Raw genomic sequence first — 22374 nt, 5'->3', positions numbered from 1 at the left:
ATTTTTTTCTACTTTTTAAAATTCTTTTTTATTTATTTTATATTTGAGAGTGATATATAGATGATAGATAGGTTGACAGATAGATAGGTAGATAGATAGATAGATAGATAGATAGATAGATAGATAGATAGATAGATAGATAGATAGATAGATAGACAGATAGATAGGAGAGAGAGTGGATGGGTACACCAGGCCCTATAGTCTCTGCAAACAAACTTCTGATGCATGTGCCACCTTGTGCATCTGGCTCTAAGTGGGTTCTGGCTAATTGACCCTAGTTGTTAAATTTTTCAGACAACTGTCATAACTACTGAGCCATTTCTCTAGCCCATTGGAAGAATTATGCATGAGCTTTTCTAATAACCTATATGCTCATCTCAGAACTACAATACACACACACAGAATCCAACAACAGCGATAATGTCCTGCTTTAGGAAACTCTTTTCTCCCACATTTCTACATTATTCTCTCCTTTTGTCATTTTCTTTTTCCTTGTCTTCCCAGTCCTCAGTCTTCCAGTCTTCCCAGGCTGGAGGATTTGGGATTTTCCTGGACTCTATTGCCAGTCCTTTTCTCTCCTAACTTATCTGTGTATAAGTCCATTTGAGAACATGGGACACACACTTAAGCACATCATTTCTTGTCCACAATTGTTTCATAAGCACTAGACTCATGTGTCTGACCATAAAGGAAAACACCCACTACTTTGTCTTGTGCTCAAAGTTGAATTTACCCATTTGTCATTCCAAACCCATTTTCCGCTGTCAGATCCTGTTCATCACCTGCTATGTTTCTTGCACCTCTGAAAGAACTCTGGGCTTTCCGTCCATCCCTTTCTGCTTCTGAATAAGTCTTGTCAATGCCTCCTCTTACATGTGGTTTACACCTCCTCTCTTCTCTCCATTTTAGCTTTTCACATGTGTGTCAACATGCTTCACACCTGTCTCCAGAATGTTGATACTGCACTGCAGAACCCCTAACGATGAGAACCATCTTCTCTAATCCCAGTCCAGAGAATCTGCCTCCAGTGCATGCCCATGACTCATAGGTGTGCCTCCACCCTTTGCCCTTCCAAAGATATTTATTCTCAGTGGTGTTATCACCACTTATTCGCTGCTCAAGCTAGAGCCCTGTCTGTCATCCTTGCCTTCTCTTGAGCTTCACGTCTTATGTTCAGTTAATCCTCAAGGACTTTCATCTCAAAAGTACCATCTATGCTGGGTGTGGTGGTGCATGTCTGTAATCCCAGCACTTGGGAGGCAGAGATATGGGGATCACTGTGAGTTCGGGGTCAACCTGAGACTACATAGTGAATTTCTGGTCAGTCTGGGCTAGAGCGAGACCCTATCCTAAATACCCTCCCCCCAAAAAGGTACCACCTATATTAACTGGCATCTTTTTTATGTCTTCCACATTCACTCCTACCAGTATCTTGAATGGAAAACTACAAGTCCACTAATTGCTCTCATTCTTTCTTAACATCCTATGCTCTATTCTTCACAAAATACATATTTTAATATAAAATTCTTATTGAAACCCAAATTATTTATATAAATATTATAATCATGTTATATCCTGAATATAATGTATTAACATCAAATTTAAATTTGATATGATAGCATTAGGAACATTTATTCTTCATTAAGTAATGTCAAATGGGCAATCCTGGCTTTTCTATAAATTTGCCTCTTCTAATATTATATTTTTGTGTGTGTTTTTTTGAGGTAGGATCTCACTCTAGCCCAGCTGACCTGGAATTCACTATGTAGTCTCAGGATGGCCTCAAACTCTCAAACTCATAGCAATTCTCCTACCTTTGCTTCCTGAGTGCTGGGATTAGAGACATGTGCCAACATGCCTGACTTTCTAATATTATCTTAAAACAAGTACAGAGACATTTCATTTATTAACAATTGCATATATGGAGCTGGGGAGATTGCTCAGCAGTTAGAGGAATTTGATATCAAACCTTGCTGGCCTAGGTTCAATTCCCCAGCTCCCATGTGAAGCCAGATATACAAAGTAGTACATACATCTGGAGTTTGATTTCAATGGTAAGTGGTCCTGGTGTGCTCATAAACACTGTTCTTCTCTCTCCCTTCTCTCTATCTCTCCAGTAAATTAAAATAATTTTTTTAAATGGTATGTGGAGTGGAGGGCTATGAAATACTGTCTTCTAGATATGATATAGCCATAGTATTCAGGAAGTCACAGAAGCTGTGGTTTCAATTACAAGATTGAGCCTGTCAATAATTCAACCATCAATGGTGGAATACACATGAGATCCCAGCCCTCGCAAAGTAGCATCTAATGGTTGCTGAAAGAATGGAAATCAGATTTATCAGTAGCATAAACATGGGAAAGTTGCCCATTCTATAGTAAATAACTTAAGAGGGTCCAACAACTGACAGAGTGCCCGCCTGTGTTCTTCCTTTGACTGAGGCCTAATACCATGCCTTTAGAACAGACTTCCTAGTGTACCTTATCTAAATAAAACTTGCATATCTATGCTCACAGAGGTCTACTCATAGACATGAATATCCCTCCCTGTTGCCCAAAAAATTCTCATCATTTTCTGAGACTATCTTGACATTCTATGTGGTCACTCTTTCTTCCTCTATCTCATCCCATCAGATTACATATGTATTTATGACCTTGCTGCATGGTTAAGTGTCTTCATTTGACATTACCTCACTAAATGATTGCTGGGGGAGATTGACACAATGGATGATCTGATTCCTACATTTCCCAGCACTCTCCTTCACTAGTGCTCTTTCTTCATCTTACTTTCTTTTCTTTCAGCTATGAAATGGGGGCTACCTATGCTATACAGCCCTCATGTATCAGGACAGACTGCTATACAATTGGTTGAAAGATCCAGCACTGTGAATGTGGATATCTTGTACCTGCTAAATCCCTTGTGTACCCCTGGTCATTGTACTAGCTGTGGATTTGATTCTTGGTGTAAGTTGCTTTTGTCTACAACTGCCTGCTTCAGTCATTTAGAAGATTTCTTTATATTACTATTTTATTTACCTTGTGTGTGTGTGTGTGTGTGTGTGTGTGTGTGTGGTATGTATGAGTATATATGCATACTTGTATTGTGTGGGTACAGAGGTGTGTGCAACAGCCTATTCTTACAGGTGCATATATGTGTGGAGGCCAGAAGTTGATGTTGGCTGTCTTTTTCAATCATTCTCTGCCTTACTTGTTTTATAACTTTATTTATTTATGAGATAGAGAGAGGGAGAGAAAATGGGCATGCCAGGGCCTCCAGCCACTGCAAATGAACTTCAGATGCATGTTCTGCCTTGTACATGTGGCTTATGTGGGTACTAGGGAATTGAACCTGGGTCTGTGGGCTTTGCAGGCAAGTGCCTTAACTGTTAAGTCATCTCTCCAGCTCCAACTTATTTATTGACACAGGATTTCTTATTGAATCCAGAGCTCAGTGTTTGGCTAAAGTAGCCAACCATTTTGCTCCAGGGATCCAACTGTCTCTGTTGCTTGTACCAGCATAGGGATAACAGATATAAGCTAACATGTCCAGTATTTACATAGGTGCCATAGGTCCAAACTCAGAACCTCAGGGTTTCAGTGCAATTCACTGGCTGAGAAATCTCTGTAGCATCTACCCTTGGAATGTTAGTTCAACATGAAAGAGCATCCTTTTGTGCTGCATGACCAGTGGGTTCCATATACAAAATATGCTGAATGCACTTCACAGAGGTCCCTGAGGAACAGTGTTCAGAAGGATGCCACGACAGTTATGCTCCTAGAAAATAACCTCTGTTTCATGACTTGAATATTTGGCCAAACAACATAAAACTTTTTTATTAAAGTAATTTTTCATTTATTTATTTGAGAGAGAGAGAGAGAGTATGGGCATGCTAGGGCGTGCAGCAGCTGCAAAGGAAGTCCAGATGCATGCACCACCTTCTGTATCTGCCTTATGTGGGTCCTGGGGAATTGGTCTTAGGTCCTTTGGCTTTGTAGGCAAGTGCCTTAAATGCTTTGCCATCTCTCTAGCCCCCAAATTTTTGACATCTACCTCCACCTCATTAAGAAATAGCATTATTTTATCTGCAAAGCTTTGCATAAGCTCCCCCCAAACAACTAGAGGTTGAAGACTTGGTACCAAGCGCCTAATTGTAAATAATGAGTTTATTGGGAGGCACCATCTTATCTTGTATATTAAGACCCCAAACTCTTTTTGTCTTTTGCTTCTATATATGCATTGAGGTCTTCTTCCAACACATGCTCCTGACCATGGTGGGTCAGCACAGTCCCTAAAGCAATAAGCTAATTATGGGCTGTGACACATCCAGATATGTGAGCCAAAATAAACCTATCTTCTTGGTAAGTTGATGCACTTTGTTGCACCATAGAAAGCTATGAATGTCATCTCTTCCTAGTGTTAAAAGCATGGCACTTGTACAATGCTTACATCACTTGTCTCATACCTTACTTTTGTTCGCTATTATGGATCACACTAAACTGATTGCGGGTGGGGAGGTGGTCTCTCCCTTATTACCAGAAGATTCTGAAGATTTTTTTCTGACTCCAAGCATGTGCACAGTCCTGATACTTATTTCATGTGGTCCCATATATGCTTCTTGAATAACTGTAATTAAATTCGGTTCCCTGGAACAGGAACACCCTGAGGGTGGGGATTTAAGACTGACACAAATGATGTGAGAGAGAAAAATAAGTCACAAGTAACTGCTATGCACATATCTGTAGAGGGTAGGGACAGCTAGTGTAACTTTCCTCCATAGATCAAAGAAGGAATGGAATGTTCAAATCACAATCTAAGTCCTTTTCTTTCAATGTATCTCCTTCCTATCTGAGAGTGAAGCATTTCATCTATTCTATGCTAAAACCCAGACCAAACTTTTAGAGAAGTGCCATTCTATCCAAGTACACAATCTTGCTTTGGTTCACATACTTAATAATAAATAGACCTATCCAGAGACACAGATGCTCCTAAGAGCCCATCACTGAAGTAGACCTAAAATGAACCCAACATGGCTCAGTGAAATTTGCAGAAAAAGGAGCAGAAAGATTGTGAGAGCCACAAGTTGGAACATTATGCACAGAAAGATTGCATCTTCCCCATAACAAATGGCCACCCCCACAATGTATGACCTACAATCCCCATGGGGATAACTGGCATCCCCAATGAGGAGGGTCCCTTTGGAGGAGGTGGGGGAGGATGAGGGTAAGGATGATACCAACATGAGCTGTTTACATACTGAATATGTACATAACTAATAAATGATAATAATAATATTACATTGACTTCAAAATCACAGAGCAGCCAAAATATAATAATATATATGTACCTTAAAAAGGAGTACATAGTTTGCCACATTGCCTTTTAACTATCACAAACTATGTCTTTGATAAGTAAGCTTTTTTTTCTGTGAAGAGACAAATAATATACTAGACATTTTGTCTCGCTAAGGCAACAAATGTATTACATTCATGCATTTTTGTGGTGGACAAAGGGTTTAATTTTATATAATTTTTAAGTGCTATGAAAAATTCTTGTGATTCTTTATAACCATTTGAAATTATTTTTAATACTTGATTTATAGTATAAAACCAGGCACCAGTTTGAATCTATCCCACAGGCCAATTTTTCAACACCAACAGTAGAATGTAAGCTAGATTTTAGGGAGATATGATTGCCTTTAAAAATGCAAATGATTAAAGTAGGTTTTCTAATACCAAAGATAACAATTGTTACTTTTATTGGTCCAGGAAAATAACACTGCACATCTTTTAATGAATGGGAAGTATAACACAAAAATAATTATTTGAAATACCTGCATAGTAAGCATTTGTTAGACAATTCATGCAGTCAGTGTATCCAACCTAATTCCTCAAAATACTTAGTTTTCAGTACAAGAAATATCACATCAATCTTATACCCAGCAATTTCCTCATTTAGGAGATTTAAAGTGCAATTATAAAATTTCAATGGATATCATCAAATCAAGATATTTGACTCAGCCAGTCATAGTTTCATATCATATAGCACAGTCTTCCTATGATTCCAAAAGGGGGAGGGAGAGATACATCATGTAGCTGTCACTCAACAGTTATTTATTTATCAAGCACATACTATGTCTACACAAGAAAACCATAAAATAATGGCATTTCTGGCATTGGTATAAGAATAATCTATCTTTTCTTGTATTCACAAATAAGTTTCCGAAACAGTTAAATGACATGTTGTCATCATTATTCTGATAAATCTCAGAAGAAATGCAACCCGTTCACTCTGGGATCAATATGACCCATGTGTTTTTCAATGCCCAAAGTTCTTCAGGGAATGCTGCAAATTGACAGGACAGTCTCTCAGCACTTGATTTGACATGAGATACAGAAAAAGACACGCAAAGCTTGGGGAGAAGAGTTTCAGTCTGTATTGGCCAGACAAGTACAGTGGATTAAGACGGCAGCCTAGCTCATTCACAAGTCAATTGTGAATTACTCTCTCTAAACTGGCTCCACACCTGCGGCTTTCCATGCCTAGAGTACCCTCGAATCATTCACTGTGGGGAAATAAAAGCCTGCTTTTCCCACAAACGCATACCTTTTGTCTATCTGCCACCCCAACTCAGGTAGGGCATGTAGATCTGAAAGGGACACTTCTAAAACTCCATCAGAAAAATGGCATATCAAGAGTCTGGCATTGTGGCTACTGTCAGGCACTCAGACCCATCTTATCCTAGGCCCTGAAGACCTACAGGACAGAGCTACTAAACAAACTTGATTCCAAAGAAGCCTGAAATGCTCCATCCTTCAAAAGCAAGAGTTAGGGAAATGGTGGCATGCTTGTTTCTCTTCAAAAGAAAGTATATATATTTTTTTTATTATTTTCAAAGTGAAAAATGAGAACACTAAGGTGGTAGCCCAGACTATTGGGCCCCTCCTAGAAATTTGAGGGGAACCAATATGTGACACTACACACAAGTTACAAAAACTGTATTTCACTACCTATCAGATGATAAATATTCTGTTTTTATATAATCAACTGCATGTAGCTGGAGAGTGAGGAGATCTGAAATGAAATGCCAAATGCAGATAAAAGGTGGTATTTCAGGATGCAGTTATAAACCTGGATTCCTTTGTCAGGGCAGTGTAAATGTGATATATAAATATGTCTCTCATGTATCCATATATGCACATACATGCACATGTGGAGAGAAGGAGAGAGACAAAGGAGTGAACAACAGAAACAAAGTTCATCTGTCACATGCAAATATTTCATGTAAACACACACAGACAGAAAAAAAGAGAACACATCTCATTTCTCACAGAACAAATTATTTGTGTCCTTTCAGCCCTTCCAAAGCATGTTTCTTTTGAGTCTGGCTCATTTGATAATTGCTGCATCACAATTTTCCACATTATCCTGGGGAAAATGTGTCAGTTAACTCATCAACAAGCTGAATTTAACGCTGTTATCAACTGGCATAGGTTTAAAGCCCTGGGCCTATCTTTACCCCTCTCATGGTTTGGTGGCAAATTGGCCAGGCTGATATTCACTTCCATGATTTAATTCTAAAATGGGATTAATAGAATGATTAAATGACTCTTCTTTTCTCCCCACTCTTACTCTCCCCGGTTTCCCCCATGAGTCATGGTTGTCCATATACAAGAACAAAATATCTAACTGAAGAAAACTATCTTCCAATTGCTGCATCTGTCTCCCTGGCAGGCTCAGCTGACAGTCGGGGCTCTGGAACTGTTTCTTCAAGGAGCTCTGTGGGGCTGAGTTATTAGTGGAGCTCTCCTCCTCCTAGGTGCTGTTTCCCACTTATCCTTCCCATTTGGGAAGATGGCTTTGTGTATATTTATCCTTCTGAGAATCTGCTATTGTACAAATATCTCCAATTGAGACCCCTGTGGGAGGGCACACAGGACACCAGAGCACTTGCATTACTTTTCTTGAGAAATATCCATAAAAGAGTTTTTCAGTTCCCATGGGTCTGCTTCTGGTTATTATATAAGCAGTTTCTCCTTCAGGAGGGGAAAGACATGCCTTGAGACACAGATATAAAAAATGCCCACATCTCTCCCAGGGAGTTTCAAAATAGCAAGTTGCTTAAATAACAAGGAAAACACCTGGTTCCTCTCCAAACCCAAAGATAGCCTGGAATATTTGGAGAAGTACACTTTGGACTGGGGGAGGGGAAGTAAAGTGGGGGTGACCAGAAGTGACATTGTGGGTCACCTTAACAAAAGCTGCCAAAGCATAGATGAGAGAAGTCCTGTCACTTTTGAAATCATGAAAGGCACTGAGCTAAAGACCTTCCCCATCTTGTTTTTTGTGTGAGTGTTTCAGGTGGACCTGTTTCCTAGACAAGCCCATGTTCCCATCACATCACATCTGCCTTGCTCTAACTGGGAACCTGCAATACTTCTCTAGGGAAGCCCTCTTCTTCCTCAAAATTTCTTCTTCAATTCTCATCTTTTTCTTCTTCTTCTTCTTCAAAAAAGATGAGTCGACCCTTAGACCCCCTGCAGCCTCTTAATTCTTAAAGGAATTAGAAAAGAACTCCTCTTATTGTTGGCTTTGCTTTTTGGTGTACAAGAAAGTAAAAAGCGGGCAAGTAAGCCTACTCTCTGTGGCTTAAGATACTTTTCAAATTCTCTTACTTCAAAAGCTGGAATAGCACAGTTCACCTTCCAACTATGATATAAAATGTCTATAGGAATAATTGTTAGTAACACTCTCATAAAAAGCAAAAGTAATTTAAACTCCCCATAAAACCTAAAGGCATTTAAGAGAATCCCAGTAGCTCTGTACATTTAACATTTCCTAAGAATAAAGAGAGAAAAAGATTAAGCCTTCAAAGATTTCACTTATGTAAGTCAGACAACAACAAAAAATACACAACAGAAAGATTAGTCTCAAACAAAATTTTGAAAAGAGGCTTTTGCAGAAAACTGTTCCTCTGGCTAGATTTCTTTTGTTTACAATAAGAAGAATTTGGACCCATTATATATTCCTTCTTGTGGACCCCATTGTGAATTGAAATTGTTAAAGTAGTACTGTAATTATCTATAGCATGACTTATTTACAATATGAGAGCTCCTTTTACATTCTAGAGTTGTAATAATGGAATGCTCTCTTTACCAGGCATAGAATAATAACATTAGAATATGAAACAAATATTTTTCTCATCATTCCTTTTGTTGTTCTGGTTTTTCGAGGTAGGGTTTCACTCTAGATCAGGCTGACCTGGAATTTACTATGTAATCTCAGGGTGGCCTGAAACTCACAGTGATCCTGCTACCTCTCCTTCTAAGTACTGGGATTAAAGGCGTACACCACCACGCCCAGCTTTCATCATTCCTTTTTGAGAAAGCTCTGAATGATGCATGAAAACCAAAACAACAACAAAAAACACACCGATAGAGATTTTATTTTAAAGATTTATTTTCTTTTCAAAAATAAAGGTCATGATCAGAAAGGAACCAACTATGAATTTGTATAAGTTGGAGGCTATGCTGAAAGCTGGTGTCTTTTGAGTAAAAAAGTCTTACTAATAGTTCCATTTGTTTTCCATTAAAAATCTCCTCATTGTATTCACAGCAATCCACATGCTGGTATCTGAGCCTGGTGGACAAAGCATTTGCTTTGTGTGTATCAGATGCGAAATTTACTTAAACTCCAGATAATTACAAGAGCATCTGCTAGGCTTTGTCACGGTCTATATGAACATTTTCACAGTGTGTACAAAGAGCAATTATCCAACAACCAAAGAAAAAGAAACAGTCATTTCTGCAAATTATAGCCAGCTCCTTTATCAAGGAGTAAGTTTGTGCTAAAAGAATAAAACCCAAAAACACTTTAAAAAAAAAGTATTCACTCATACAACATACATTATCTACACAGAACAAAAGGAAAGCTTTTTCAACTGTTAGATTACTAGGTCTGAAATAAGGATAATTACAATTTCAAATAAAATGATCTCACAAAACATTACAGTTTCCCCCTGGAAGAAAAAAAAAAATCACAAACACTCAATTTAAACCAATTTGATGCATGCACTGGTATATATCTCTCTGTCTATTCATTACAAGATGTTGCTACAATGGTGACTTACCCTATTTATCATCAATTTCTAACTCTTTGAGATACAGATTCATAAAATCAAGAACATGAAAGAAAAAATTTTAAAATATAAAAAAATCTTGAGGAATTTTAAGTCTTAATTGAAAATATGTGTTTTATGTATTAAATAGTTAATTCCAAGTCTACCTACACTACTCCAGTTGGACTATGTGGTCACTATTTCTCTTTCATTATTTAATTATTTCTTTTTGTTTTTGCTTCTCTTTTTCTTTTCCTTTTTTTTTTTTTAATTTCATGCACAATCCCATTCTATCTACATAGTCAACACAAAGCCTTCCTTCAAAGACCAAACCAATTTTCTGATTTTACACCTCATCTGACTAAACAACATCAAGTATGTTATTGCCCAATGGCCTCATAGAATACATCTGTTCTTTTTCACCTATTTCAAAACTTTTCATAAGGACCAAAGTTATCTCTCTCTCTCTCTCTCTCTATATATATATATATATATATGTGTGTGTGTGTGTGTGTGTGTGTGTGTGTGTGTGTGTGTGTATGGAGAGAGAGAGGGAGGGAGGGAGAGAAAGCTGGTTGAGACTTGAACATGGCGACCACTTATTTCTTCTTTCACTTTCTTTTAAATATCTTCATTCTCATTTTGTAACATGTATAAATGTATTATGTTACTGGCCAAAGCTATTAGTCAGTAAAAAAAAAATCTTCTTATTCCCCAAACTGGTGAATCATCATTAGCATTAATATTAAATGAGACAATATTCAATATTTAACTATCTAATCCTACAGTAATTTATATTAGGAAATACCAACCATGTGAGAATTCAGCCAGTCAGATTATTATATTGGATGAACCTTTGTCATTATTAATAACTCTTTGGTATCTCATATTTTTTTTTCAGCACATAATGTAACATGCAAGGACCAAAAGTGATTTTGTTTCTAATTAATTTTCAAAATCCTTGGGAGACAGTGATGGAAGAATAAATGTATTAATTCAGATTTGAAGAATTAAAGGCTGAACCTTGGAATGCAAAATTTTATAAGTGAAGTCGATTACTTACATGGACCCTCTACTTCACTAGGTTGACTAATTATTTAGAAAGATGACTCAAATAAGTCTTATAGAATCTAAATATGAGAGTGAAGAGTAGTTTCATTCTTTACAATTAGCACAGTTGTTCTTATTTTGAAGTTATAAATTCATCTGATATTTTATCTGGAAACTCTAATGTTAATTTTCTTATAGGCCATTATTAAACCATCCAGATGGCCTCTCTGTGTTATTTAAACAAATCTTTCAGACAATTCATGAACTTTGTATATTTATATATATACAAAAGTCAACCCATTTTAGGTAAACTATGCTTAACTTTGGATGACCAGACTTCAAATGGATATCATTCTATTATAACTCTTGGTGATAAAAAAATTACAAAATAAAAATATTTCAGATAGTTAGGTACTATAATCAAATGCTCTGGGTTTCATACTTTACAATCATATATATCCTCTAATCCAAGAGAGGAGTTAAAAATATATTTTTAAAATATATTTTATTTATTTATGAGAGGGAGAGAGAGAGAATGGGTGCACCAGGGCCTCTAGCCACTGTAAACAAACTCCAGACACATGTGCCACCATGTACATCTGGCTTATGTGGGTCCTGGGGAATCAAACCTGGGTCCTTTGGCTTCACAGGTAAGCACCTTAACTGCTAAGCCATCTCTGCAACCTGTGATTTTTATATTCTATTAGTTGCCCTTACCCAATTTTAATTTGACAGAATCCCATTGTTTATGTCTTATATACCATAAGGTTCTAACATTCAGTATATAAAATGAAAGCACCAACCTCAGTATCCCAGACTTTTTAGTATAAGAATGTGCATACTCCACTAAGATGGGTCACAGTCAACTAGATTATGCCCCACCCTAGAACTTTGAAAGGAAAACTTGGATCCCTCAGAAGGAAGGGGAATGGAGATGTGCTTCTAGGCATACTACAGTCCCGTTTCTCATTGGAGCACTAATGGCAGTGGCAGTGGCTGGTGTGAGGGATGTGAGGCTCCAGTGTGGTACCTTGTATTCAGTGACAGAAGCAGTGATAGTTTGTGATCCTTAACAGCCTCTTTTCCCCATTTATATTAATTCTCTCTCTCTCTCTCTCTCTCTCTCTCTTTTTTTTTTTTTTCGAGGTAGTGTTTCACGCTAGTTCAGGCTGACCTGGAATTCACTATGTCATCTCAGCGTGGCCTCGCACTCACGACGATCCTCCTGCCTCTGCCTCCCAAGAGCTGGGATTAAAGGCATGTGCCACCACGTCCGGCTAATTTTCTCTCTTGACCTTTTAAGTGGGAACATAACTCCATCCTAAGTCAAAAATATTTCAAATCTCATTTGATTCTTTGTTAGTTAATTCCTGAACCAATGGAAAATAAATGGAAACCTGCTGTAATATTCTGCAATGTTGTGAGTTGCAAAGGGCATTCTTATATCAGAAAGACTGCATCCAGAAGGAGAGCAGCAGTCACTGATAAGGATCTCCTAAATCTTTAGGCATTCAGGTAACCAGGAGAAAATGAGCCAAAAGCCGAAGTTTAAATGATGCATGTTACCCAAAGCTCTACGTATTTTTTCACCCATTGCTTCTCCAATTCAGATAGACAAGGAACAGAAGATGGAAAAGAAATTTAGATGGTTTAGCTACTATTTGCTGGAGATGAGATATGTGTATCTTGAAAACCACAATCAAAATGAGCATTAATCAAGAGTCTGACAGGGGAATCAGAAGTCAGTGCCGCTGTCCAAGTCCAGGAAGCTATTACTTGGGGGCCATGAGGAGGGTCAGTACCTCCCTTTACTCTTCCTTTACCATCCACTTTTAGAGCTATTCTCCTCGTACTTTTCAAGAATATTACCCTTCCCAGAAATGACTGATAAGAGATGAATTTAAGGGCATGAACAATGTTTGAAAAGTAAATCTCAGACCTACATATTCACCATATGTTTTCAAGTTCAGTGAGGAAGATTATTCTTTACAAACCATTTTTATTCTCTGGGATTTTTGGAGAATGCTCAGACATATTATTTTTCCTTTCCAGTTCTGATAGTTTTCCAAATCCGCTTCTTTTAAAAACAAACAGACAAAAAGGAAATCATAAGTTGATTCATGACTTGTGTAAAATATAAGTAGTCAGCATGGGGCGTGCAGGCATTTATCCATTCACTGATTAAATTTACACGGGCAACAGGTGTGCACTAAAATGGCCCAGTATCAGAATGTGTTCTTATCCTGAAAACCAGAGTTAAGAATGATCTAACTTCTTCTCTCAGTGAAAAGCAGACAGCCTAATACTCACTTTCCAGCTACAGCTATTATTTGATGGAATGTTTAACATTCTTGTTATTAGCTATCTGAATTGAATTTAAAAATAAGCAAATCGATAAATAAAAGGAAAGAAAACTCACTGACCTTGCCTAAAGCTATATAATAGATCTTAAGTTCCAGAGAAATCCATTAAAACATGAACTATACATACAAAAGAAAGAAAGGAAGAAATGAAACAAAAAAGAGTAAGGAAAACATTAAATTTCTGTGATTAAATTTTACTTTATACATGTATACACGCATACAGAGAGAGTGAGACACTTCTTTTGCCTATGGGCTGTAAGCTTCTACTCCAGCCATCGTCAAACACACATATCCCAAGCTGTATGTGATTTTGTGTACACCCCATGGGGGCTTAATAAACACTTATGAATTGACTGACAAGAGAAAAACCAAGAAATGACAACCTTCAGGGTAGCTGTAACACAATTTTAACTTGAAAATTGCCCAGAAATAGACTTCACAATCTATGGGAACATACACAAATCATATAAAAATAACTTGTGCCCTCATATACCTAGCATGGCCTTAGGGAATAGTTTAGTGAAAAATCACCGTTGTAGGAAAGTGAGTTCAGCCTTTCTATCAATTTACTGTTTGGCTTGTGCCATGAATGCAGCTGCAAGCAACATTTCCTCTGTAATCCAAATTATTATAGTATAACTTTTATATTATAGGTGCAATAAGTACAAAAAAATTGACCGCCTTTTATATTTCCTCAATAAGTTTATAAATACCATACACCTACCCCATTTCAATTCTCAAGGTTCATGTTACCATCTTAATTTCTCAGAAGGCAAAGTTAAGGAAAGCATAATGGAAAAAGCTGAAATGGCATCTGCAATAGATGTTTCCAAAAGAAATGGAAATGAGCAATAGATCATAATTTATCCATTGTTTTATAAAATTGGTGCATTAATGTTGCATTGTAATTCTGAGAACACATATCTTTCAGTGATTCCTTTACAGAACCTTTCAAATGTCTCAGGTTCAAAACTGGTTTGTGCTCTCCCCGAGGCCCATATACAATTTCTACTTGGTGCACTAGAATGGGATAAAAATTCACTCATCCTAGCAGCTAAATGATTATGTAAACAATGTGTAAGTTAAAAACCTTGGTTTTGTGCCATCTCCTTCACACACAATCATTTCAGTTATCTATTTTGAAGAGCAATTTCAACCTTAATAAATTCCAAAAACATACAATGAAAAAAGGAGAAAAATATGCCACTCAAGATTTACAAATTAGACTGAGAGAATGCAACAACAGAAGGTTTTCAGAGAAGATTAAAAAAATAATAATAATAAGGCAAAACTCTCAAGAGGCATAGTTAAAGGATGAGTATGATTTTACCATCACAGGTTAAACACAAGTTTTGTAGCAATGCTTTCTTCACATTGACTCATTTGGAATCCCCACAGTGATTACTGAAATCTTGCAGATCACCTTATCCTTCTTACCCACTCAGTCCCATCTACTACATTTCTACCTTTGCTCCACAATTTACAAACGCTTCCCACAATGGGCTTAGTCATCTACTTGGTTGGGAAACTTCAGGTAGTTTTCCAATACACACCATTGAACATGAAATTGGTTGTCTCCTTTCATTTTTTTGTTTTTTTTTTTGAGGTAGGGTAGCACAGGTTGACCTGGAATTCACTATGTAGTCTTAAGGTAGCCTTGAACTTGTGGTGGTGATCCTCCTACCCCTGCCTCCCAAGTGCTGTGGTAAAAGGCATGCATCACCACACCTGGCTCAAAACTGGTTGTGTCTAAGAATATAATGCATCTTACTTTCATACTTTACAATAATTGCCTAGGAAAATCTAACAACTTCTGTATCTTCAGATTTTCTTCTATATAAAGACAAACATACCTCTATCTTCAAATGTTTTCCTACCTTTTAGATCCTTACCATAATGGAAATCAGAAAAAAATGATTTTTCCCTGCCACATTTTCATGGCTGCCTCCTCTGGGCTGTGAGAAGTGATGGCAAACCATTTTGCCACACATATCCATAGCCCTTCCTGTGGCCACACGTAAATTTGCCAATGGATAATTAAACAACAGACACAACCAGTAAATATAGTAATAAATAAATTTGCTTTTGCCCCTTAGTAATTGGTTTCATCTGACTGATTCTGATTGTGTATAAGGTTATATAAACAGGATTAGAAAGGAGAAAAAATTAGATACTGGGTCACACACATTGTAGAGCCCTAACCACGATGAAATGTTTCCATGAACCCTCTGTTATTCTTAGGGTTAAAATATAGAGAAACAGTTCATCTCTTCTCAAGAAGTTTAGCTAGTTTGAAAATAAAACAAGTGGCATGAGCATAACAGTATGGAATGTCTAACCAACTGCAGAATTTTTTTTTTTCTTTTCTGCACACTTTCCTTTGCTTGTACCTTCACTCAATCAAGTTGGTTGTGCCAAACACTGAGTTAGGCCTCCCATTTTAGGTGTTGTATCACACCAGGCTACAACTACAGTAATGAGTTGGACATACAACAAACAGGGCAGAGAAAGAACAGACATTTGTATGCAAACATTTCATGAGCCAAAGCTCATATGAAATAAAATGAAATTGCTGTTCTAATATAGGCTACATACCGAAAAAGCTTTATCTTATAAAGAAAGCACCCATCTCTATACATTTGTTTTCTTAGATATAATCTTGACAACAAGTTACTCTTAACATGAAAGTTTTTAGCATAGGACAGTATCTGGCTAGTTTTTGGAATTCCAAAATTACTTAATGAAAGAAAAAAAAACAACATAAATTACTGAAATGTACTCTTCTGTAGTCTTCATTTGCCTTTGTTTCTTCTAAGTAACTTCTATTAAACATATATAATCAAATGTTCTAATGTTTAAAATGGTTTAGAAAAATTATTGTAGTTAAAATTGAAAATGTTTATAATAATTTCTATCTTAACATATAGTATTTCAGTTATATAGATATTACAAATTAAGAGAAGAATAGATATAGCTATGTTTAAGTTCTGCTGCATTCTTAGAAATAAAGTAAGGACCTAACTTGACTATTTTCAATAGTTACAATGATATTTTAATGAATTTTTTAGAGTGTCACAGTTATAGCAAACATATAATTTTATGATATGATTATTTTATATTATAGGAGTTTTTAAGCCTCTGCCAAAATAAGTTTTATTTAATGGTATATATATTTTGTACTTATAACTTATTGATCTCATTGAAGCAAAAGACATTTAAAAACATGAATGTCACTTAAATTCTAGGTAGTAAAAACATGATATTTAAACATAAATCTTTACCAAAAGAAGCCTGGGTTGATTTATCCTTCCTAGAGTTTTATGTTCAGCATATGATCCTGAGTATCAATGTCATCTTCCTTATATGAATTTGAATCTCTGGCTTGCATTCTTAGCACCTACTAGGTATACTAAAGATTGAGGAAGCAAATAAATAAATAAATGACTTCTTCTTTTGCACCAAATTCCTAAGAAATTTCTTATTTCCCAGGGCATAAATGCATTACATAAATTTGAAATAAGTATACTAGACAGAAACAGAAATGTATAACACAACATTTCTAGTTCTTTTAGTTAGTTAAAGCTTAAAAATAGCTCAGGAATACAGTCATTAAAACAATAAAATAGACTGTCAGAAAAAGATCACACTTGTGCTCACAAAACTTGTGGCAAAACTATATGGGAAACAAGAAAATAGAACTAGGAAAAGCCCACAGCAAATCTGCAGAGAAACTCCTCTCCTAGAAAGGCAGGCAAGTCCTGAGAACTCTGACCCTCAATGGAACTAGTTGTGTCATCCCAAACACTATGCTACATTTCCTCAGGACAGAGCATGCCCATGCATACTCTGGTAGGGGCCGCACATTGTTGATAGGATGAGGGGTTCTGTCAATCATGCTATCAGAGTCAAAGATCAATCCATATTGTTCATGATCAAAAAAAAAAAAGTACCTGGTAAAGATAGATGCTGCCTTAACATTTCACTTCCATTATTTTGTTTCGATTTCTCTTTATTAAACTCACAGAGTTAAAACACCTGCTCTCTTTTCACTGTCAGAACAACCACATAGCACAGAGCTACTTTTTTTTTTTCTCCTGATAATTCTCCTTACCTGCAAGGTTTACAATCCTATGCTTAAGCTAGATGGATCAAGGAAAGTGTTTGAGCAAAAACAAAGAAATTTTATCCATAAACTATCTTAAGATATAGTATTTCAAGCTCAGAATTGCATTGTATTATACAATAGTTTAGATAGGCTGGGGCACTGAGAAATGTGGATTTTAGAAGAAGAAAATAATACTTCTTTAACCTATGAATTCCTTTGGAAATATTAGCAAGGCATATGCTTAGCCCAGGTAAAATAATTATATTAAGATATGGTTTGTTGTGCTTAGACAAAGAAAAAAAAAACAAAGAGAACAGAAATAGTATGTTATTGGTAGCACATACTACAACACAATGTGACTATTTCACTCACAAGTCACAACAGAAAACAGGCATTCAAAAATATCATGACAATGCTATTATTTGCTCTCAGCACAAAATAAATCTGATAAAACTACTGATGATTTCACAACACCTTAAGTGAAATACTACCTAATGGTATATCTCATTTAACAAAATGTTGCAACATTTTACGTATTTTGATATTTGACATCTCCACCCAACAAAAAGGAAAAAAAAAAGAAGTAATAAAGAATGGAGTCTTATAGTACTGCGTGAAGGTTGTACAGGTGCTGTGTGTATTACAAGTGTAACTCCTTGGGAGCGCATCAGGGCCACCAGGAGCCAGTGGTTAATGAGGAAACTGTTGCTTCACACAAAGTAATGGGGTGGGGGAGATAAAAAAAAATGCATGTTTTTCACAGATACATGTTTGAGGCAAGTAGTTTATGGTAAGTTTTGCCTCTCCAAATGTCACTTTCTGTTTGAGTTTTAGCTCTCCCATGAGGAGGAATAAAAGGCCCTTGAAAATGACCTTGACCATATTTCACTAGCATCCACTTCTCAAATCCAGTCTATAACAATGAAACTGACTCTGGCTCTCCTTAAAAGGACACAAGTCGTTCAAAGTTCCTTCCCTGGCACAATGAAAGAAAATATCGATACATTTGAAGAAATATTTGGTAGCTATACTATAACCAACCCTGTGGGACATGCAGAGAAATCTCCATCCCTGTCAAAATGAAAACAGGAACCCTAACAATAGAGTCAGAGATGATTGCCAAGTTCCATGAATCAACAGTCTCAGACACCTGTCTTTCCACACAGCCTCCTTGCCAAAAAAGAAGTCATCTTCTCCCCAGGAGAGGAGCTAAGGCATGCTTTACAAATGCTGAAATTCAACAGAAGACCAATGGAAAGTAAACTACCTCACTTATCAAAAGCCCATTGAGATGATGATATTATTTTGATATATTAACCCAAAACCAACACCAGTTACAAAAAGTTCAAATGAGCTCTGTTAAGATGCAATAATAAACTTAATGATGGTCATAAATTCACCAAGCAGCTACAAACACAAGACTGCACAGAACCATGGAAGAGTAATGCAAATCCAGTTAATTGAATAGTAATATAGTTTGCCACTGCATCTAAGACATAGATGTGTTTAATATTTTAACATAAAAATATCAGAGCATTCCAGAAGTTGCCAGGAAACTAGAAGTAGAAAGTGAAGTGGGTGGATGAGATATCAGCTAACCTCAGCAGGAGAGAAAACTATTCTTTAAATTGGCATGCTCTTGTTTTTCACATGTAGTGAAAATATGAGAACCGAGCCAACTCTGATGTCTTGTATAGAAAAATCTAGTGTTGACTATAACAATTAGGTGTCCTGTGTATGACCCCAGCAAAATAAGTTCTTAGCATGGTCAGTTAATCCTGGGATCCCACACACGTGGAGTGTGTGAAGGACCAGTACAGACACTCAACACTGCTGGGATAACACAGCCTCTGGTTTGGTCCTGGATGGACAACACCACCATGCCTCATAAGCCTTAAGGTTTTAGGATTGGAGTTAACTCTGTGAATCCATTTTTCTTTATTAACCACACAAACAAATGCTTTACTTAAAAAAAAGCTGCATTATTAATAAACGGAAGTGGAGATTTTATTCTTTCCAATTAAATCAACATGGTAAACTCAAGGGGCTATAAAAAAATTGATTCTTGAATAGACTGAGATTTCCTTTTAAATCAAATACCTTATTTTTAACCAGTATCAAAAAAGCAGAAATATGGGTTAGAACTTAGGAATGCCATCCACAGTTTTCAGAAAGGCTTTGCCAACACTGGGGACTCAGAACAGGTGGGTATGCAAGGTGCTTTAGGTAAGCTTCCTATATAGATATAAGAGACCTGGCTAGATAATTGACAGTTTGCTTCATTTTCAGTCCTAAGCATGCCACACTGTCTTACCCAGCTCTTCCCACATTGGCTAAGTGCCTGGAAACAAAAAGTTTCATGGTAATATTGCAAACTGTGCTCTCTGCACCTAGGTGGCTCTGAGATTTGGACACAAGCAGGCTTCCTTAAATAACAACGCTCTCCCTCTGCAGAATACATGCACCTGGCTGGGAGTCGTCTTAACCTGAATATTCACATCTGAGTTTAAACCTGAGTGATTCTAGAGATGGTAATGTGCAAATCTGCTGCACCATGGTCCTCTCCCTGCCCTCAAGCTGTTGGCACACTAGTTCATTTTTCTCTTGCTTAGCTGAAAGGTTACAACTCTAAACTGATTTCTTTCTAGATTGCTGATTTCCCTCCAGTGTTTTCACTGACCTGGAACTGAAAACTTAGGGATGGGGATGGTAAGTGAAACAAATGATACATGCTAACTCCTGAGAACCTTCCGAAGAACTTAAATTATGTGACTGCATTAAAGAACTATTATTTATTAATTTTTAAATAATAGTTAAAGCACATCCTGGCACCAAGAGTTATGGAGTGAGCCCTGTCCTTAAGAAAAAAAAAAAAAGAGTTAGAGTCCCATTTGCATGCATTATGCTGACTATTTTAAATAATTTTCCTCCATGTTTATGGCAGAAATTGCACCCTTCCCACTCCCCAAATTGACAAGATGCCACTTTAAGTAACATCCGTGAGAGAGGGCTGGTTTGAGGTTAACAATTGCTGTATGTCTCGCAATTTTGAATGAAACAATACCAACAACCTCTCTCTTGCTTCGAAGCCCTAAATTTATTATGAAGTAAATTTAGCGATAGCTCTGACACCGGAGACCAGGGCAGAAGAGAACGTGCCAAGCCACTTATATGTCTGTCATCTTTGCATGCACCGTGAATAGTGGTGTCTGTCATTGCTTCCTGCAAATCCGCAGCAATGTGATGCAAAACAGCAGTTTTTAAAGAAATTCTCTTTTGGAATGCAAATGATTCTCCCTGCAATTTTGAATATTTTCACCACCGTGTACCGTACAGTAGTAGTTCTGGAACCCCTGGCACCTTGTCATGCTGTGAAAACTGAGTCAAAATGCATTGTAATCCTGGAAAGCGATCACCTTAAACATCAGTGCAATATTAAAAATGCATCCTTAAAAAAAAAAATCCCTATAATTGCGATGAACAGTAAAGAGAATCCCAGCCGTCATCTGCAGGAATATAACAGTCTGCTCTCCCAATCTTTCCCCTCCCCCCCCCACAAACTCATGCAACTAATGATGACCTCCCGAAGTGCCGAATTTAAATGGTCCAGCATTTATCTGAGGATGAAGGGAGGGGGAAAAAATACATAGAAAACCATGAAACAAGTTGCAAACTGCACAAACGCAAGGAGAGGGAGAGAGAACTGCGGCTGATTCAGGAGCGATTGCAGAATGGAGAGCAACGGAAAGGAAACGGAAGAAAGAAAAAAAAATGGGGGGAGGTTGAGAAGCCTTAAGCATTAAAGAGTAAGAAGTGAAAACCATTTACCAGCAGCTCGGACAGTAGCTTCGCTCCCTGACACCATCTACATAGGGAGAGAACTTAGCCTAGAGTCTTCGGTCCCAGCTCGCTTTGGAGCAAAATTCCTTCACTTCGAGGGGGCAACACACACGCCCTCCAGAAAGAGAGAGAGAGAAAGAAGGAGGGAAAAAAAATAATAATCCCAAAGACCAAGGCAGGCTTTCTCCCTCCTCCCTCTTACCCGCCCCCCGGACTCCCCAAAAGGTGCTCGCTGCTTCTGCACAGTAGTAGCTGTGCCGCGGAGCCGCCGCCGCCGCCGCTGCTGCTGATGCTGGCGTGGCTGCTGCTGCCGCCGCCGGAGATGCTGCTGCCGCTACTTCGGAAACGATTAGGAGGAGGAGGAGGAGAAGGAGGAGGAGGAGGAGGAGGAGGAGGAGGACGCCCAAGCACGACCTGAGCCTGCGAGCCACCCAGGACCAATATGCAACCTGCTTTGGAATCAAACCCATAACACACGCACGCACACCCAGTGGCTCCTGCACGCGAACCCTCGCGCGCACACACACGCGCCCGCCCGCGCGCCGCACACAAGCACACACAAATGCACACGCGCGCGCGCACACGCACACGCACAGACACACACAGACACACACACACACACACACAGACACACACACACACACAGAGACACACACACACACACACACACACACACACACTCTCCCTTGGAGAAGCGCGCCCCGCCTGCTAGCGCTGTCCCTGAATGGGGACCAAGAGCCAATCCCGGGGCCCCAAGCGCAGCGCACAGGCCCGGGCCCCGGTAGATTGGATGCTGTCGCTGGGACCGATGGGGATACTGTACAGGGAGGGGCTCAAGGCTGTGAAAAGGGGGCGCTAGGGGCACGTGCACCCCTTTGTCTGTAGAGAAACCCCCAGCCGG

The 22374-nt window shown here is 38.0% G+C and overlaps 1 protein-coding gene across 6 annotated transcripts in view; it reads right to left on the bottom strand.

Annotated features, from left to right (window-relative positions):
• Window positions 1–21715, bottom strand: part of Tenm2 (teneurin transmembrane protein 2) — a 1398763-nt gene extending 1377048 nt beyond the window's left edge. For 3 of the 6 annotated variants that reach the window (XM_004661036.2, XM_012949310.2, XM_004661038.2), the window contains exon 1: window positions 21462–21714. The gene's annotated coding sequence lies outside the window, so the exon portion shown is untranslated. Of the gene's footprint in view, window positions 1–21461 lie in introns of all 6 variants that reach the window. The other 3 variants (XM_045152019.1, XM_045152020.1, XM_045152018.1) reach the window with 2 other exon arrangements.
• Window positions 21716–22374: the final 659 nt, after the last annotated feature.

The sequence above is a fragment of the Jaculus jaculus genome, chromosome 6, assembly GCF_020740685.1.
Source record: "Jaculus jaculus isolate mJacJac1 chromosome 6, mJacJac1.mat.Y.cur, whole genome shotgun sequence".
Taxonomy (NCBI): Eukaryota; Metazoa; Chordata; class Mammalia; order Rodentia; family Dipodidae; genus Jaculus; species Jaculus jaculus.
This window is presented reverse-complemented; position numbering and strand designations above follow the sequence as displayed.